The sequence below is a fragment of the Macaca mulatta genome, chromosome 16 (assembly GCF_049350105.2).
Source record: "Macaca mulatta isolate MMU2019108-1 chromosome 16, T2T-MMU8v2.0, whole genome shotgun sequence".
NCBI classification, from domain to species: Eukaryota; Metazoa; Chordata; class Mammalia; order Primates; family Cercopithecidae; genus Macaca; species Macaca mulatta.
In genome coordinates, this window is record NC_133421.1 from 64590952 (window position 1) to 64611162 (window position 20211).

At 47.7% G+C, this 20211-nt stretch overlaps 1 protein-coding gene and 1 long non-coding RNA gene across 5 annotated transcripts in view; one reads left to right on the plus strand and one right to left on the minus strand.

Moving 5' to 3' along the window:
• Nucleotides 1–3864: 3864 nt before the first annotated feature.
• The window catches only part of WIPF2 (WAS/WASL interacting protein family member 2), a 70446-nt gene continuing 54099 nt past the window's right edge, over nucleotides 3865–20211 (plus strand). Inside the window, exons 1-2 of one of the 4 annotated variants that reach the window (XM_077971589.1) lie at nucleotides 3865–4053; nucleotides 4945–5069. The gene's annotated coding sequence lies outside the window, so the exon portion shown is untranslated. The remainder of the gene's footprint in view (nucleotides 4054–4944; nucleotides 5070–20211) is intronic. The other 3 variants (XM_077971587.1, XM_077971588.1, XM_015119578.3) reach the window with 3 other exon arrangements.
• LOC144335687 (uncharacterized) lies at nucleotides 5553–8384 on the minus strand. The gene is made up of 3 exons (XR_013406746.1): nucleotides 7732–8384; nucleotides 6088–7098; nucleotides 5553–5769 (listed from the first exon to the last, which is right to left on the minus strand). It is a non-coding gene; the product is annotated as an uncharacterized LOC144335687 (long non-coding RNA).

Consider the following 20211-nt stretch of genomic DNA (forward strand, 5'->3'; position numbering starts at 1 on the left):
GCCTCAGAAAGTTACTGTGAGGATTAAATGAGTTATGTGAGGTTTTGACAGTGCCTGGCACATGGTAAGTGTTACTAAATGTCAAACCTAACCTATGATGACTTCTGTAACCTAATTTCTTGCCTCCCCCAGAAGTTCTAACTCTAACCTTATCAACATGCTTTATGGGCCAGGTGAGGTAGCACACGTCTGTAATTCTAACACTTTGGGAGGCCCAAGTAGGAGGCTCACTTGAGGCCAGGAGTTCCAGACCACCTGGGTGACAAAGGGAGATGCTGTGTCTTTGAAAAGAAAAAAATTGGCTGGGTGCAGTGGCTCACGCCTGTAATTCCAGCACTTTGGGAGACCGAGGCGGGTGGATCATGAGGTCAGGAGATCAAGACCATCCTGGCTAACACGGTGAAACCCCATCTCTACTAAAAATACAAAAAATTAGCCGGGTATGGTGGTGGGCGTTTCTAGGCCCAGTTACTCAGGAGGCTGAGGCAGGAGAATGGTGTGAACCTGGGAAGCAGAGCTTGCAGTGAGCTGATATTGTGCCACTGCACTCCAGCCTGGGTGACAGAGCAAGACTCTGTCTCAAAAAAAAAAAGAGAAAAAAAAATTTAAAAATTAGCTGCGCGTGGCCACCAGCGCCTGCAGTCCTAAATAGCAGGCTGAGGCAGAAGGATTACTTAAGCCCAGAAGTTCAAGACTACAGGCCGGGCGCAGTGGCTCATGCCTATAATTCCAGCACTTTGGGAGGCCAAGGTGGGTGGATCATCTGAGATGAGGAGTTTGAGACCAGCCTGGCCAAGTTGGTGAAACCCCATCTCTATTAAGAATACAAAAATTAGGGCTGGGCGCAGTGGCTCACGCCTGTAATCCCAGCACTTTGGAAGGCCGAGGCAGGTGGATCACCTGAGGTCTGGAGTTTGAGACCAGCCTGGCCAACATGGTGAAACCCCATCTCTACTAAAAATACAAAAAATTAGCTGGGCATGTTGGCAAGCACCTGTAATCCCAGCCACTTGGGAGGCTGAGGCAGGAGAATTGCTTGAACCTGGGAGGTGAGCTGAGATTGCGCCATTGCACTCCAGCCTGGGCAATAAGAGTGAAACTCTGTCTCAAAACAACAACAACAACAACAACAACAACAACAACAACAACAACAACGAAAACCAAAAATTAGACAGGCGTGGTGGCAAGTGCCTGTAGTCCCAGCTACTCGGGAGGCTGAGGCAGGAGAATGGCGTGAACCCAGGAGCTGGAGGTTGCAATGAGCTGAGATCGCACCACTGCACTCCAGCCTGAGCAACAGAGTGAGACTCATTCTCAAAAAAAGGAAAAAAGAAAAAGACTGTAGTGAGCCATTACTGTGCCACTGCACTGCAGCCTGTCTCTAAAAGACCCTGTCTCTTAAAAAAAAAAAATGTGCGTTATTGGAATGTGCCATGATTCTTCTTGCTTTGCACAACTTCTCCCTACAATGCTTTTCCCTCACTTCTTCCCTGGTCAATTCCTACCTGTCCCTCAAGTCTCACTTAGAATTTGGGTATGGCCTCACTTAGTTACTTTTTGTTTTCTTTCTTGAGACAGGGTTTCACTCTATTGCTCAGCCTGGACTGTATTGGCACAATCATGGCTCAGCCCAGCCTTCATCTCCCAGGCTTAAGTGATCCTGCCACAGCAGCCTCCCAAGTAACTGGAACTACAGGGTCACGCCACCGGGCCCAGCTAATTTTTTTTTTTTTTTTTTTTTTGAGACAGAGTCTCACTCTTGTTGCTCGGGCTGGACTGCAATGGCATGATCTTGGCTCCGCAACCTCCACCTCCTGGGTTCAAGTGATTCTCCTGCCTCAGCCTCCTAAGTACCTGGGATTACAGGCATGCACCAACACACCTGGCTAATTTTGTATTTTTAGTAGAGACGGGGTTTCACCATGTTGGTCAGGCTAGTCTCGAACTCCCGACCTCACATGATCTGCCCGCCTTGGCCTCCCAAAGTCCTGGGATTACAGGCATGAGCCACCACGCCCAGCCATATCCGGGTAATTTTTGTAGTAACAAGGTTTCACCATGTTTCCCAGGCTGGTCTTGAACTTCTGGGCTCAAGTGATCCCCGCCCCCGCCCCGCTCAGCCTCCTAAAGTGCTGGGATTACAGGCATGAGCCACTGCACTTGGGCCAGTTAGTTACTTTTTTCCTGAAGCCTATATCACTATCTCCCCAAGTCTGGGTGAGATGTCCCTATATTTATCCCAGTGGCTGCCCTTATCATACAGTGTAAGTGTTATAGAGCATGAGGGTTTACAGTGGGCAGTGAATGCCCTGAGGAAGAAGCATTTGCAGTAAGGCTTGAAAAATGAGGAAGAGGCAGAGGATAGCTTGTACAAAGTCCCTGAGGTGGGAACTGCCGAATGGGGTACACTGCAGTGAGTGAGGAGGGGACAGGCAGGGGACTAGGTTGAAGAGCTGGGAGGCTCTGGTAAAGTGTTTAGATGCATCATCTCCCTGGCTCCATTGCTCCACCTATGGCCATGCAGGATGTGGACAGCTGAAAATCTTTACCTTGTGTCCCTGATCCCTATGCCTGCAATGTTCCCTGCCTTCTCTGATTAATAATAAAATTCCATTCATCCTTCAAGGCCCAGGTCCAAACTATTTACGAAACCTCCTTCCATTCTTTAGCAGGAATTAATTGCTCCCTTGTCTGAAGTCCACAGCACTAATCACATGCTGACTTGTATCTCAGCTAGCTGTTTATGCCAGTCTGCCCACCAACGTAGAGAGTTCCCTGAGGGCAAAGGCTCTTAGTCACCTCTGTAGCCATCTCCTGGTGTTTAGCAGGTACTCAATGTGACATTTACTTGACTAGTGGGTGGTGCTTAGTACTACTCATGGCAGAATAGAAGGAAAACAAAAATAGTAACAATTTATGCTCTATCACGTTTCCCCATTCATTACCTGATTTCGGCCTTCCAACAACTCTATGAGACAGATGGGACAGGCACTATTAGACCCATTTTACAGATAGGGTAGCTGAGGCCCTATGGCACACAGCTTGTAAGTAATGTGGACTAAGTCTCAAACTTGTCCCCTTACTTCGGATTCTGTGCTAGGAATGGAATTAAACCAAACAGTATTTTGAAGCCATAATGGAAAGCGCTTTTCTGGGTGGACTAGGGAGAGATCTTTAGTCAGCTGTCAGGGGTTAACAGCAGCTCCATCAAGGAGGGCACAAGATTTCTCTCTCTGGCCCAAGCAGCTGGAGGAGTCCACAGCACCATCCTACAGCCCTGGAAGCTGGAGGAAACCCCAGCCCGAGAAAGAAGAGACTGGTGTTCGGGTCAGGTGGGTAAGATGACGTAAATGATGACTTGTGAGCAGAGGCCTGCCTCTGTTGCTATGACAACTGGAGCATGACTACTTGGCCTTTGCAAGGTTGGCTGAGGCGGGTTCTTCGTTAATTCGAGATTAAGGAAGGATATTTAGCGGGGAAAGTGTGTGTGTGTGGGGCGGATTAAAGACGAAAGGAGTATATTCAACAATGACTGTTTAGCTCAGTGTTCTCCACCTTGGCAACACGTTACAATCACCTGCCACAATTTCCTGATGCCTAGGCTGCACCCCAGAATTAAATTAGAATTTCCAGGAGTGGGAACCAGGCATCATAGTTATTTAAATCTGCCAGGTGATTCCAATTGCAGCTAAAGTTGCAAACCCAGGTTTTAACTGGTAAGCGGCATTCTTGTGACCTTCCCAAGATGGCGGCCACTCAACCGCTTCCGCCTTTACGTGGGCAGGCAGGGGGCGGGCTTCCCAGGGGCGCATGCGTCCCGCGTCTCTTCGCTCCCTGCTCCCTCCTCCTTTTTCCCCCGCCTCCATTTTGTTCGCGGACGCTGGGGACGGTGGGAGCAGATCCATTTCCGGGTTGGCAAAAGGGGCGGCGGCGGCGGCGAGAAAGAGAGCTTGCCGGGGGGCGAGCAGGGCAGGACGAAGCCGGAGCGTAGGCGGCGGAGGATTCGCTCCCAGAGCAGCTGTGGCCAGGTCGGAAAGAGGCCGGGGCGGCTGGGTCAGTCGCTGAAATGACCTGCGGACCTGAGTGGGAGGAAAGCCGGGGGGAGGGGGACTGGGGGCGGGGCTTGAGAAGAGAGGGGGCATTAGAGGAGGGGCCGGAGGGAGAGAGGGGTCTTGGGGGCGGGGCCTGAGGGGCGGGGGGCCTGGGGACTGAATCGGAAGAACCTGGAGGAGAGAGGGCGTGGGGAATCTGGGGAGGAGTGGTCGGGTATTGGTATGGGGCTAGCGCGGACTGGGAAAATGGGGAGGAAGGTTTTTGAGAGACAGGTAATAAGGGCTCCTGAAGGATTGGGTGAGGTAAGGCGGCAGCTCAGTGTGAGGAACGAGGTAATCGTGCGCAAAGAGGGAGACGGGAACGGAAGACCTGTTGGGAACAGCTGATTAGCAGGATGCTGTGAGTGAGGAGTCAAGTGTGACATTTTGGGGATTGAGTTAAGTGGAAGCTAGCGTTTGGGAAGATGGCTCGGGAAACTGCTTACACCAGAGGGAATCTTGAGAACATTCGTTGAAAAGGAATCAGAATCGAGTTAAAGGTCGGATTGAGAATGTTGAGAAACGCATTGGAACGTCTGGAGTTGAGGGTTCATGTTGAAGTGGTGTGAAGTGAGGGAAGATGGAATTTTTTTTTTTTTAAAGGTGGGGTCTGGCTATGTTGCTCAGACTGGTCGTCTTGAACTCCTGGGCTCAAGCGATCTTCCCACCTTGGCCTCCCAGAGTGCTGGCATTACAGGTGTGAGCCTCTGCGCCCGGCCAAGATGGAAATCTTAAAGTGTTCAGCATGAGTGTGTATGGTCGAGTTTTTGATCAGGAAGGAAAGTTCTTAAAGATAACATTGGGGCAAGGAACTGGTGTGTGATGGAATTTTTTTTTTTTTTTTTCTTTTAAGAGACGTGGTCTCACTCTGTCGTCCAGGCTGGAGTGCAGTGGCATGATCATGGCTTCTTGAAACCTTGACCTCCCGGGCTCAAAGTGATCCTCCCACCTCAGTCTCTCCAATAGCTGGGACCACAGGTGTGGCCACTACTCCTGCCTAACATATGTGTGTGTGTGTGTGTGTGTGTATATATGTGTGTGTGTGTGTGTGTGTGTTTTATTGTTGTTGTTGGAGACAGAGTCTTGCTCTGTTGTCCAGACTGGTCTAGAATTCCTGGGCTCAAGTGATCCTCCTGCCTTGGCCTCCCAAAGTGCTGGGATTACAGGTATGAGCCACTGTGCCTGGCCCAGAATTCGTTTTTGTTTTTTTTTTTTTTTGAGACAGAGTCTTGCTCAGTTGCTCAGGCTGGAGTGCAGTGGTGCGATCTCAGCTCACTACAAGCTCTGCCTCCCGGGTTCACAGCCATTCTTCTACCTCAGCCTCCTGAGTAGCTGGGACTACAGGCCCCTACCACCACACCCAGCTAATTTTTCTTTTTGTATTTTTGGTAGGGACGCGGTTTCACCGTGTTAGCCAGGCTGGTCTCTATCTCCTGACCTCGTGATCCGCCCACCTCGGCCTCCCAAAGTGCTGGGATTACAGGCATGAGCCACCACGCTCAGCCAGAATTCATATATTTTTTTTGTTGTTGTTGAGACAGAGTCTCGCTTTGTCGCCCAGACTGGAGTGCAGTGGCCGGATCTCAGCTCACTGCAAGCTCCACCTCCCGGGTTCACGCCATTCTCCTGCCTCAGCCTCCGAGTAGCTGGGACTACAGACGCCTGCCACCTCGCCCGGCTAGGTTTTTGTATTTTTTTTTTTTTTTTTTTTTTTTGAGACGGAGTCTCGCTCTGTTGCCCAGGCTGGAGTGCAGTGGCCGGATCTCAGCTCACTGCAAGCTCCGCCTCCCGGGTTCCCGCCATTCTCCTGCCTCAGCCTCCCAAGTAGCTGGGACTACAGGCGCCCGCCACCTCGCCCGGCTAGTTTTTTGTATTTTTTAGTAGAGACGGGGTTTCACCGTGTTAGCCAGGATGGTCTCGATCTCCTAACCTCGTGATCCGCCCGTCTCGGCCTCCCAAAGTGCTGGGATTACAGGCTTGAGCCACCGCGCCCGGCCGGTTTTTGTATTTTTTAGTAGAGACGGGGTTTCACCGTGTTAGCCAGGATGGTCTCGATCTCCTGACCTTGTGATCCGCCCGTCTCGGCCTCCCAAAGTGCTGGGATTACAGGCTTGAGCCACCGCGCCCAGCCCAGAATTCATATTTTTTAAAGGACTTGAATAATTTGTTATTGCTTTGGGCTCTCCCAGGGTCCCCATCCTTTTTCATGCTGTTATTTTTGCCTTACGGTTTTGGTTTTTGACTGTCTTACTGAATGTTTTTGGCTATTCTGTTCTCCTTTTACAAATCAGAAGAGAACTTCAGGGAGTAAGGACAGTTTTAGCCTACCTATGGATTTAGTAAATAACTTCAAGGCAAATTATTAAACTCTCATTTTTTTCCCTTTTGAAATATAGGTCTCATCTGTCCCTGCCTCTAAAAGTTTGTGTTAACACATGGGATCTTTAAAGTGGTTGCATAGAAGTGATGTCTGAAAACGAGACTGTGATATTGATATTTAGAAGACACACAATGGTACACCTGTCTGTAATCCCAGCTGCTTGGGAGGCTGAGGCAGGAGGATTGTTTGAGCCTAAGAGTTCAAGACCACTCTGGGCAACATAGCAAGACCCCGTCTCCCTCTCTCTCTTTTTTTGTTTTTAAGATAGAGTCTCGCTCTCTTGCCCAGGCTGGAGTGCAGTGGCGTGATTTCAGCTCACTGCAACCTCCGCCTCCCAGGTTCAAGCGAATCTTCTGCCTCAACCACCTGAGTATCTGGGATTACAGGCATGTGCCACAACGCCCAGCTAATTTTTATATTTTTAGTAGAGACAGGGTTTCACCATATTGGCCAGGCTGTCTTGAGCTCCTGACTTTGTGATCCGCCCACCTCAGCCTCCCAAAGTACTGGGATAACAGGTGTGTGCCACCGTACCTGGCCGACCTGTCTCTTAAAGAAAAACAAGACCGGGCATGCTGGCTCATGCCGATAATCCCAGCACTTTGGGAGGCCAAGGCGGTGGATCTCCTGAGGTCAGGAGTTCGAGACCAGCCTGACCAACATGGTGAAACCCGGTCTGTACTAAAATACAAAAATTAGCTGAGCATGGTGGTGGGCCCCTGTAATCTCAGCTACCTGGGAAGCTGAGGCAGGGAATTGCTTGAACCTGGGGAGGTGGAGTTTACAGTGAGCTGAGATCGTGCCACCGCACTCCAGCCTGGGCAACAAGAACAAAACTCCACCTCAACAACAACAACAAAGACAAAAAAAGGAAACATGAGTTTCTTCCTCTCAGCCTTGCTGCTGCTGTGTGTGTGTGTGTGTGTGTGTGTGTGTGTGTGTGTCTGCATGTGTGTGTGTCTGCATGTGTGTGTGTCTGCATGCCAGCCAGGGAAGAACTGGTTTTGATTTGATGCATGTTCAGTGTGTTTTTTTTTTTTTTTTTTTTTTTTTGAGACAGAGTTTCAGTCCTGTTGCCCAGGCTGGAGTGGAATGGCACAATCTTGGCTCACTGCAACCTCCGCCTCCCGGATTCAAGTGATTCCCCTGCCTCAGTCCCCCAAGTAACTGGGACTGTAGGCATGCACCACCATGCCTGGCTAATTTTTTGTATTTTAGTAGAGATGGGGTTTTACTACCTTGGTCAGGCTGGTCTTGAACTCCTGACTTCAGGTGATCCACCCGCCTCGGCCTCCCAAAGCATTGGGATTACAGGCATGAGCCACCACACCTGGCTGCATGTTCAGTTTTTAAATTCTTACTAGTGTCAACTTTTAAAAGTAAAAATTTCATATTGTGTTACATTGTGTTGGTTGCCATCAAGATGAAGATAGGGAAGTTAAGAGTTGGGGAAGGTGGAGATGAATGAAGTCAATTGATGGAGACTAGTAGAATGCAGTGTTTTTATTTATTTATTTTGAGACAGAGTCTCACTATATTGCCCAGGCTGGAGTGCAGTGGCGCAATCTTGGCTCACTGCAGCCTTCGTCTCCTGGGTTCAAGCAATTCTCCTGGCTCAGCCTCCCAAGTAGGTGGGATTACAGGCATGCACCACTGGGCCTGGCTAATTTTTGTATTTTTAGTAGAGACGGGGTTTTGCCACGTTGGCCAGGCTGGTCATTTACTAATTCCACCTTACACTTGATACTAGAGTAGTGTTTACCCTACCTGGTACTGATAAGTTATGTGATAGCACCAAGGTGAAATGCAGGGGAGGTGTGAACATTGGAGTTTTCAGATTTTACTGATGGCTTTTACGAAGGGAAGAGACTCTAGACTCACTAGGTGTTTTTAGAAAAAAAAAAAAAAAAAAAGGCCAGAGACAGAAGTCTTGTTCTGTTGAAGAGAAAATTATTGGGCCGGGCGCGGTGGCTCAAGCCTGTAATCCCAGCACTTTGGGAGGCCGAGGCGGGTGGATCACGAGGTCAGGAGATCGAGACTATCCTGGCTAACATGGTGAAACCCCGTCTCTACTAAAAATACAAAAAAAACTAGCCGGGCGTGGTGGCGGGCGCCTGTAGTCTCAGCTACTTGGGAGGCTGAGGCGGGAGAATGGCGTGAACCCGGGAGGCAGAGCTTGCAGTGAGCCGAGTTCACACCACTGCACTCCAGCCTGGGAGACACAGCGAGACTCCGTCTCAAAAAAAAAAAAAAAAAAAAAAAAAAAGAAAATTATTAAATGTTCTTTTCTTTACTTGGGCTCTCTGATTGGGAGAGTGACCTGGTATGCTTTAGTCTGTTTTCCTGCTCTGAAATAACAGCAGAATTCATGGCTCTTGGTTTAGGCAGCTTCAGGGTAAAAACCTGCTTAATATTATGCTATTTCAACCTACAGTGTACCTTTTTGGTTTTTTTTTTTTTTTTTTGAGACACTTTTTCTCTTGTTGCCCAGGCTGGAGTGCAGTGGCACAATCTCGACTCACCGCAACCTCTGCCTCCTGGGTTCAAGCAGTCCTCCTGCCTCAGCCTCCCGAGTAACTGGGATTACAGTAACGTCATGAGTTCCCATTTTTCCTATCCTGTCACAGTTTTCCATTGCTCTGCTTGAGCCAGTCCTGTGTGGAAAATGACAAATTACATATTTTTTCTCCCCTTTCAGTCTCTGGTAGACATCTTGTCTGTGTCACAGTTTGATACTGCCAAATTGAAAGGATTCTTCACTGCTTCAGATGGGGAGGGTGACAGAAGCTGAGCTGTTTCCTGGGTCAGAGAATGGACTGTGTCAAAGCAAAGAATAGTTGTAGAGACACAAACTGGGCCCTTAAAGCTGTGACTAACATTTTGGCAACATGCATCCCTTTGCCAAATAACTTCTTTTCTTCTTGAGTGTGATTGTTGATCTCCTTCTCAAAGTAGGCTCTTGTTGCTACTGTTCTTCACACAACTCCCAAGCAAAAGTTGGCAGAGTTCCGGTTGACTGACTGTGTCTTGAGGGATATGCCCTGGATTAGAGTGGATGGGGCGTTCCATGTCAAAATGAGGTTCATTGGCAGATCCTGAGAGCTGCTCTGCAAAGAAATAGAGGCAGTACTCTTTACTGAATGTTCTTGCAGTCCTTTATCTTTCTTCTAAATTCAAGCCTGTTTCTTATTCATCTAGTGATTAAATGCGGAATCATTGCCTTTGCCTAGCTTCGTGGGCATGGTGGAAGAGAAGACAGTATTTCCAACTATTTTTTTTCTTGTCTCATTTTCTTTTTTTTTTTTCTTTTTTTTTTTTTTTGAGACGGAGTCTTGCTCTGTAGCCCGGGCTTGAGTGCAGTGGCCGGATCTCAGCTCACTGCAAGCTCCGCCTCCCGGGTTTACGCCATTCTCCTGCCTCAGCCTCCCAAGTAGCTGGGACTACAGGCGCCCGCCACCTCGCCCGGCTAGTTTTTTGTATTTTTCAGTAGAGACGGGGTTTCACCATGTTAGCCAGGATGGTCTCGATCTCCTGACCTCGTGATCCGCCCGTCTCGGCCTCCCAAAGTGCTGGGATTACAGGCTTGAGCCACCGCGCCCGGCTCTTGTCTCATTTTCAAGCCATTGAGCCTGAGGAACTACAGGCTAAATTTATGAGCATTTCTTCATATTATTTATGGAGGGCTACTAAAAAAAGTGCTGAATAGACCTTTATGGGGAACAACAATGTTAATAGGAAAAGAAGGTGATGTGTTTGCTAATGTACTATGTCAGTCTTAACTCTCTTTTTTTTTTTTTTTGAGACGGAGTCTCGCTCTGTCGCCCAGGCTGGAGTGCAGTGGCCGGATCTCAGCTCACTGCAAGCTCCGCCTCCCGGGTTCGGGCCATTCTCCTGTCTCAGCCTCCTGAGTAGCTGGGACTACAGGCGCCCGCCACCTCGCCCGGCTAGTTTTTTGTATTTTTTAGTAGAGACGGGGTTTCACCGTGTTAGCCAGGATGGTCTCGATCTCCTGACCTCGTGATCCGCCCGTCTCGGCCTCCCAAAGTGCTGGGATTACAGGCTTGAGCCACCGCGCCCGGCCTCAGTCTTAACTCTCTTAAGATGTTGGCTTAGTTTGGCTTAAGAGCCTGCAGAAGTATGTAAGTTATCAAATAGGAGAGCCAGGAATTGGTTTCTTCTTGCCATTTAGGCTTGGCAAAGTTAGAGCAATTTGGAATAGCTGTCCAATAATGTGTTCTACTTAGTAAATACGCTCTTGTTTTTCAGGGAATAGTTAGCTAGGGAATAGTTAGCTAAGGTAGGGTTATCTCCAATATGTTTTGGGATGGATTGTGAAGATCATTCCATTTTTATTTTGAGACAGGATCTCTCTCTGTTGCCCAGGCTGGAGTGCAGCGGTACGATCTGTAGCCTCGACCTCCCCAGACTCAGGCTCAGGTGTTCTTCCCACTTCAGCCTCCTGTGTAGCTGGGACTACAGGCGCACGCCACCATGCCTCACTAATTTTTATTTTTTGTAGAGATGGGGTTTTGCCATGTTCCCCAGCCTGGTCTTGAACTTCTGGACTCAAGCAATTCGCCGGCCTCCTCGGCCTCCCAGAGTGCTGGGATTATAGGTGTGAGCCACCGGGCTCAGCCATTATAATTGATTTTCAAAAAAATTTTAGTTTAAGTTTCATGGGTTCAAATTTAGTGCCATTTGGATTTTGAGGCCCCTCAGTGGAAATAATTTGTTTTTAGCAAGTAATTATGATATTTCTAAAGTACAAATTCACTGACCTACTTTCTATGCTTCTGGAAATGCTGAATCGAATAATCCTTTTTTTTTTTTCCTTCCAATAATCCCTCTGTGAAAACATTCTCCATATGTATTCAGATTGGGATAGTTGGTTAAAAAAAAAAAAAAAGAATTTTCTTTCTTTTTTTTTTTTTGAGATGGAGTCTCATGCTGTTGCCCAGGCTGGAGTGCAGTGGCACCATCCCAGCTCACTGCAATCTCCGCCTCCTGGGTTCATGGGATTCTCCTGCCTCAGCCTCCCGAGTAGCTGGGACAACAGGCGCCCGCCACCATGCCTGGCTAAATTTTTTTTTTGTATTTTTAGTGGAGATGGGGTTTCACCATGTTGGCCAGAATGGTCTCGAACTCTTGACCTCGTGATCCGCCCACCTCAGCCCCCCAAAGTGCTGGGATTACAGGCGTGAGCCACTGTACCCAGCCTTTGGAATTTTCTTCTGAGGTAGTATGCTAGTATGGGATGCAATGTCTGAGATTTGTGGATAAGTGAGTTTTCCATCTTCCATTTCTGCCCTCCCAGTGATCAGCCAGTAGGGAGGATGTTTATCATTTAAGATCCAGGTGTGAGACATTTAAACTGTTTCTTTCCCTGTCTTAGAAATAAGGACAGGCTGGGCGCGGTGGCTCAAGCCTGTAATCCCAGCACTTTGGGAGGCCGAGACGGGCGGATCACGAGGTCAGGAGATCGAGACCATCCTGGCTAACACGGTGAAACCCCGTCTCTACTGAAAAATACAAAAAACTAGCCAGGCGAGGTGGTGGGCGTCTGTAGTCCCAGCTACTCGGGAGGCTGAGGCAGGAGAATGGCGTAAACCCGGGAGGCGGAGCTTGCAGTGAGCTGAGATCCGGCCACTGCACTCCAGCTTGGGTGACAGAGCGAGACTCTGTCTCAAAAAAAAAAAAAAAGACAGAACTGTTTTTAGCAAATTTTATTTTTTTCATTTTTTAAATTTATTATTGTTATTATTATTATTATTTTTGAGACTGAGTCTCGCTGTGTCGCCCAGGCTGGAGTGCAGTGGCACAATCGCATCTCATTGCAGCCTCTGCCTCCTGGGTTCAAGCGATTCTGCTGCCTCAGCCTTTCGAGTAGCTGAGATTACAGGCGCACGCCACCACGCCCAGCTAATTTTTGTATTTTTTAGTAGAGACGGGGTTTCACCATGTTGGCCAGGCTAGTCTTGAACCCCTTACGTAGTGATCTGCCCGCTTTGGCCTCCCAAAGTGCTGGGATTACAGGTGTAAACTACCACGCTCAGCCTATTAATTTTTTTTTTCAGACAGAGTCTCGCTCTGTCAGCCATGCTGGAGTACAGTGGCACGATCTGGGCTCACTGCATGCTCCGCCTCCCAGACTCAAGCAATTCTCCTGCCTCACCCTCCTGAGTAGCTGGGATTACTGGCGTACGCCACCATGCCCGACTAATTTTTGTATTTTTAGTAAGATGGGGTTTCACCATGTTGGCCAGGCTGGTCTCAAACTCCTGACCTCGTGATTGCCTGCCGCACCCTCCCAAAGTGCTGGGATTACAGGCGTGAGCCACCGCGCCTGACCACAAATTTTGTATTTTAAATAAATAATACAAAATTTAAAAGACAAAAAAGTATATAAGGAGGATGGCGGCCATGGAAGTCAGAATCCACTAAGGAGTATGTATCAAGTCACCTGATAAGAAAAAGAAAGTATATAGTGAATGCCCTTGGAAACATCTACGTTTGTCTTCCTGTCAATTCAGTTCATCTTCCTAGAGGCAACTCATATTATTATTTTCTTAAGATCTGTTCAAGGCCGGGTGCGGTGGCTCACGCCTGTGATCCCAGCATTTTGGGAGATCAAGGCGGGCGGATCACCTGAGGTCAGGAGTTTGAGACCAGCCTGACCAACATGGTGAAACCATGTCTCTGCTAAGAATATAAAAATTAGCGGGGCATGGTGGTGTGCGCCTGTAATCCCAGTTACTCGGGAGGCTAAGGCACAAGAATCGCTTGAACCTGGGAGGCAGAACGGTGAGCTGAAATTGTGCCACTGCACTCCAGCCTGGGTGACAGAGTGAGACCTTGTCTCAAAACAAAACAAAACAAGTAACAAAAACAAATTTGTTCCAGAGATACCAGGTACATATAAAACAAATATATATATTTCTTGCATTTTTAAAAAATAGGCCGGGCACGGTGGCTCAAGCCTGTAATCCCAGCACTTTGGGAGGCCGAGACGGGCGGATCACGAGGTCAGGAGATCGAGACCATCCTGCTAACACGGTGAAACCCCGTCTCTACTAAAAAATACAAAAAACTAGCCGGGCGAGGTGGCGGGCGCCTGTAGTCCCAGCTACTTGGGAGGCTGAGGCAGGAGAATGGCGTAAACCCGGGAGGGGGAGCTTGCAGTGAGCTGAGATCCGGCCACTGCACTCCAGCCTGGGCGACAGAGCGAGACTCCGTCTCAAAAAAAAAAAAAAAAGTAGCACACTGTTAATATTATCTATGTCTTTTGCGTTTTTTTTTTTTTGTTTTGCTTTTTTAAAATTGTTTTTGAGATAGAGTTTCACTGTTGTTGCCCAGGCTGGAGTGCAGTAGCGTGATCTCTGCTCATTGCAACCTCCGCCTCCAGGTTTCAAGCGATTTTCCTCCCTCAGCCTCCTGAATAGCTGGGATTATAGGCATGTACCACCGTGCCTGGCTAATTTTGTAGTTTTAGTAGGGATGGGGTTTCTCCATGTTGGTCAGGCTGGTCACGAACTCCCGACCTTGGGTGATCCGCCTGCCTCTGCCTCCCAAAATGCTGGGATTACAGGTGTGAGCCACTGCGCCTGGCCCTTTTGCTTGTTTTTATACCTCTTTTGGTGGTTACTCCATATCAGCAATAAAGATACTTGGCACCTACCCTACACTGATAGGATAGTGTTTCTAGTCTTTTACTATTGCAAACTATGCCCCAGTGAAGACGCGTATACACTTGGCTCTTTGCATGTATGACTGTATCTGTAGGGTTAATTCTTAGAAGTAGAATTGCTGAAGCTGATTTTCTTTGATGTTTGTTATTCATTTATTCAACAAGAACTTTTGAGTTCCTGCTGTGTGCCAAGTACTGTGGTAGGGGATGCAGGGGATGCAGATAGGGCAGTGAACAAATTTTCTCGGTCTTTTTTTTGTTTTTTTTTTTTGAGACAGAATCTCACTCTGTCATCCAGGCTGGAATTTAGTGGTGCACACATGGTTCATTGTAGCCTTGATTTTCTTTTTTTTCTTTTTTTTGAGACGGAGTCTCGCTCTGTTACCCAGGCTGGACTGCAGTGGCCGGATCTCAGCTCGCTGCAACCTCCGCCTCCCGGGTTTACACCATTCTCCTGCCTCAGCCTCCCGAGTAGCTGGGACTACAGGCGCTCGCCACCTCGCCCAGCTAGATTTTTGTATTTTTTAGTAGAGACGGGGTTTCACCGTGTTAGCCAGGATGGTCTCGATCTCCTGACCTCGTGATCCGCCCGTCTCGGCCTCCCAAAGTGCTGGGATTACAGGCTTGAGCCACCGCGCCCGGCCGTAGCCTTGATTTTCTGGGCTCAAGCAATCTTCCCACCTCAGCCTCTTGTGTAGCTGGGACCACAGGTGTGTGCACAACGTCTGGCTAATTTTTAAAATTTTTTGTAGACATGAGGTCTCACTTTGTTGCCCAAGCTGGTATGGAATTCCTGGCCTGAGGTAGGAGGATCACTTGAGTCCCAGGAGAGGGAGGTTGCTGTGGGATGTTGCAGTAGCACTGCACTCCAGCCTCGGAGACAGAGTGAGACCCTGTTTCAAAAAACAACTAAAAGAGTAATAGCATAGTGAATTTTGAGGTCAGCCTCTAGAGCTTTTTTTTTTTTTTTTCCCTTTCAGTTCTTTTTTTTTTCGAGATGGAGTCTTGCTGGAATGCAGTGGTACGATCTCGGCTCACTGCAACCTCCGCCCCCCAGGTTCAAGCAATTCTCCTGCCTCAGCCTCCTGAGTAGCTGGGATTACAGGTGCCCGCCACCATGCCCAGCTAATTTTTGTATTTTTAGTAGAGACGGGGTTTCACCATGTTGGTCAGGCTGGTCTCAAACTCCTGACCTCATGATCCACCCACCTTGGCCTCCCAAAGTGCTGGGATTACAGGCGTGAGTCACCACGCCTGGCCCATCCTTTCAGTTCTTTAATTTACTAGATGATGAGACCATCAGTATCATAAAGAAGTCTGATGCTTGTGCAGTGAAACAGTTTTTACAAGAACTTTCCTGGATAAAACCTATTCTTTTAGTCTTGATTTCTCTTAGGTCCTGCAAATCAAACTTGGATGGCTGGATTAGCTCTTAAAATTTTAGGATCTTAGAAATTGTTTGGAGATTAGGATTATTGGGGAACAATTCTTAGATTATGGGGGATGATGGGATTATTAGTTTACCAGACTTACTATTTAGGAAACAGAAAACCAATTTACTTTTAGGGGGAGGAGCAGGGAGGAGTGTTTAAAAAAAAAAAGACTTTGGGAAGCTGTGGCGGGCGGATCACGAGGTCAGGAGATGGAGACCATCATGGCTAGCACGGTGAAACCCCGTCTCTACTAAAAATACAAAAAATTAGCCGGGCGTGATGGCGGGCGCCTGTAGTCCCAGCTACTCGGGAGGCTGAGGCAGGAGAATGGCGTGAACCCGGGAGGCGGCGCTTGCAGTGAGCCGAGATCGTACCACTGCACTCCAGCCTGGGCGACAGTGAGAGTCTGTCTCCAAAAAAAAAAGAAAAAACCTATTTACTGTTAGGGAATGTTGACTGTTTTAAAAATAATCTTCATGGTGCTAGAGAGAGAACAGATGTTCTTATTTTGAACCGATGAATATAGTATTCTGTCATACCCATCATCTAGACCATATGTCTTAGCACGACATGTAAGTCTTGTTGGGCACACAAGGTAGCCCAAGGGCCATTATAATTCTGAGTATATGAAAGCGTTTTTTACCTGCAAGTACATTGACTTTTGTTCAGAAATCACAGTACTCAAAACCCAGATGGTCCTGTTTTAGTATCTTTCTTGTTTAATGGGATTAGCTTGCCCTGTTTTTATAACTTAAAGTAGACTCTTGACTTAGCAGCATATCACTAGTAATCAAGGGACGGAAATGTGCAAATTTTCTAGCATTTCAGCAAGGAGCATCTGTGTTTCTGATGGCTTAAGGGTATTAGAATGCAAGAGAAGAGACTCCTTGACAATGGAAGTCACAGCTTTGTTATTAGATTATCTGTGGTGAGTTGGGACTTAATATATTATCTTTGAAATGAGGCATGACACTTCTCTCCATGTGAAGTCTGGATCAGCATTTTATGGAGCATCTGTTTAAGTTTTCTTTCAGGCCTTTTCTTAGTGGAGACTGTCATCACTGGATTTTCCTTCTATCTGACTGTTCTGTCTGTGCTTTTCTTTTTTTTCTTTTTTTTTTTTTTTGAGACGGAGTCTTGCTCTGTCGCCCAGGCTGGAGTGCAGTGGCCGGATCTCAGCTCACTGCAAGTCCCGCCTCCTGGGTTTACGCCATTCTCCTGCCTCAGCCTCCCAAGTAGCTGGGACTATAGGCGCCCGCCACCTTGCCCGGCTAATTTTTTGTATTTTTTAGTAGAGACGGTATTTCACCGTGTTAGCCAGGATGGTCTTGATCTCCTGACCTCGTGATCCGCCCGTCTCGGCTTCCCAAAGTGCTGGGATTACAGGCTTGAGCCACCGCGCCCGGCCTCTGTCTGTGCTTTTCTACTTTTATATATGGAATGTGCAGATGAAGGCGGGCTCCTGGAAGTTGGGAGCTAGTAATATGGGATACGGCTAGCTTAAAATCTGAGAAGAGCTGTTTTTTTAGTCATCAGTGACTAGGTTTCAGCCTGCCTTGTGATTGTATTTTAAGTCTAAATAACAGTTTCTTAGAACAGATTCTTTGATTTTTTATTTTTTAGCAGTTAGTGGCATTACATTGAAAACAAGACCTAAAAAGAGAGTTAAGGTAATTGATTTTACTTTTTTTTTTTTTTTTTTGAGACAGGATCTGGCTCTGTCACCTAGGCTCGAGTGCAGTGGTGCGATCTCTGCTCACTGCAACCTCTGCCTCCTAGGCTCAAGCAATCTTCCCACCTCAGCATCCGGAGTAGCTGGGATTGCAGGCACATGCCACCACGCCTGGCTAATTTTTTTTTTTGAAACAGGGTCTCGCTCTATTGCCCAGACTAGAGTGCAGTGGCATGATCTTAGCTCATTGCAATCTCTGGCTCCTGGGTTCAAGCAATTCTCATGCTTCAGCCTCTGGAGTAGCTGGAATCACAGGTGCACGCCACCACACCCAGCTAATTTTTGCAGTTTTAGTAGGGACAGGGTTTCATCATGTTGGCCAGGCTGGTCTTGAACTCCTGACTTCAAGCAGTCCACCTGCCTTGGCCTCCCGAAGTGCTGGGATTACAGGCATGAGCCACCATTCCTGGCCTAATTTTTGTGTTTTTGTAGATGATTTCATCATGTTGCCCAGGCTGGTCTCAAATTCCTGAGCTCAGGTGATCCACCCACCTCGGCCTCCCAAAGTAATGGGATTACAGGTATGAGGCACCGTGCCCAGCCGGTAATTGATTTTAAGATTCATTTCTCTCTCTTTTTTTTTTTTAATTTGAAGTAGAGTTTCGCTCTTGTTGCCCAGGCTGGAGTGCAATGGCGTGATTCAGGTCACTGCAACCTCCGCCTCCCAGGTTCAAGCGATTCTCCTGCCTCAGCCTCCTGAATAGCTGGAATTACAGGCGTGTGACACCATGCCTGACTAATTTTGCATTTTTAGTAGAGACAGGGTTTCACCATGTTGGTCAGGTTGGTCTGGAACTCCCGACCTCAAGTGATCCGCCCGCCTCGGCTTCCCAAAGTGTTCGGATTACAGGTGCGAACCACAGTGCCCGGCCGAATTTTGTATTTTTAGTAGAGACAGGGTTTCACTATGTTGGCCAGGCTGGTCTCAAACTCCCAACCTCAGGCCTTGGCCTCCTGATCACAAGGTCAGGAGATTGAGACCATTCTGGCCAACATGGTGAAACCCCTTCTCTACTAAAAATACAAAAAGTAGCTGGGTGTGGTGGCACATGCCTGTAGTCCCAGCTACTGGGGAGGCTGAGGCAGAAGAATTGCTTGAACCTGGGAGGTGGAGGTTGCAGTGAGCCGAGATCACACCACTGCACTCCAGCCTGGTGACAGAGTGAGACTCCGTCTCCAACGACAACAACAACAACAATAATAACATCAGCAAAAAGCAAAATTATCTGGGTATGGTGGTACACGCCTGTAGTTCCAGCTATTTGGGAGGCTTGAGAGGTAGGAGCACTTGAACTGGGTAGGTCAAGGCTGCATGCAGTAAGCCATGATCACACCACTGCACTCCAGCCTGGGTGACAGAGCGAGACTCTTTCTTCAAAAAAAAAAAGAAAAGAAAAACCATTTTTGGTATTTCAAAGAGGATATTTTAGATGTTTACAAGACCAGTGGAGGGCTGGAAGAGCATAGGTCAGGGAAACCTCGTTGCAGGAATTTTAAGAAATTGCTTCCGTTAATAATCTTAGCTGCATTAAGCACCAAAACAGGCAGTTTGCAGAAAATTAGAAATGGCTGCAAACCACATGTCTTCCATCTGTCCGAGGCCACACACGCTCTCATTGCTACTGGAGAAGCAATAATGGCATCTACCCTTCTTCCATTGTGCAAATCTTAAGTGTTGGTAGAATTTAAACCACAATGGCATTGATGGAGGATTCTGATAAATGTAGTTCCCAGGCCTCCAACTTCTCCCCAACGCCAGATAAATCCAGAAGGAAGTAGAAGTGAAAGTTACAGAGGAAAAAAAATTTAGCGCCCAGTATCATGACTGTATCATTCGTTACCTTTGCTTCCTTGTGTAGTTTTTCCCTAGATATAGTAATTGTCATTCTTTTCCTTCCTTGCTTTTTTGTTTTCTGCTTATTTTACGGAAAGTCACTAATTCATCCCTAAACTCTGACAGGTAAAAATCTCTTCTCATCATTGAAGCACATTAGTGGAGCACCTCTTCCAGAGGCTTTATGAAATGAGTCTTTGGAGAGAGAGACTTTTTTTTGAGATGGAGTTTCGCTTTTGTTGCCCAGGCTGGAGTGCAATGGCACGATCTCAGCTCACTGCAGCATCCACCTCCTGAGTTCAAGCGATTCTCCTACTTCAGCCTCTGAAGTAGCTGGGATTACAGGCATGCCTTACCATGCCAGGCTAATTTTGTATTTTTATAGAGACCGGGTTTCTTCCATTTTGGTCTCGAATTCCCGATCTCAGGTGATCCACCTGCCTTGGCCTCCCAAAGTGCTGGGATTACAGGCATGAGCCACTGCGCCTGGCCTCTGGAGAGTGGGACTTTTTTGAGGCCTTGCATATCTGAATTTTCTCCTTTCTGCCTTCATGCTTGGCAGTTTGACTGGATTTAATTTTTTTTTTTTTTTTTAGATGGAGTCTTGCTCTGTCACCCAGGCTGGAGTGCAGTGATGTGATCTCAGCTCACTGCAACCTCTGCCTCCTGGATTCAAGAGATTCTCCTGCCTTAGCCCCGCCCCGAGTTGCTGGGATTATAGGCATCCGTCACCATGCCTGGCTAATTTTTTGTATTTTTAGTAACGAAAGGGTTTCATTCACCATGTTGGCCATGCTGGTCTCGAACTCCTGACCTCAGGGTGATCCGCCCACCTCAGCCTCCCAAAGGGCTGGGATTACAGGCATGAGCCAACTATGCCAAGCCTAGATATAAAATTTTCTACTGGAGATTATGTTTCTTTGGAAATTATAAACCCTTGCTTTGTGGTCTTCTAACCCTTTTTTTCTTTTGAGACAGAGAATTGCTCTGTTGCCCAGGCTGGAGTGCAGTGGTGCAATCTTGGCTCACTGTAACCTCCACCTCCCGGTTCAAGCGA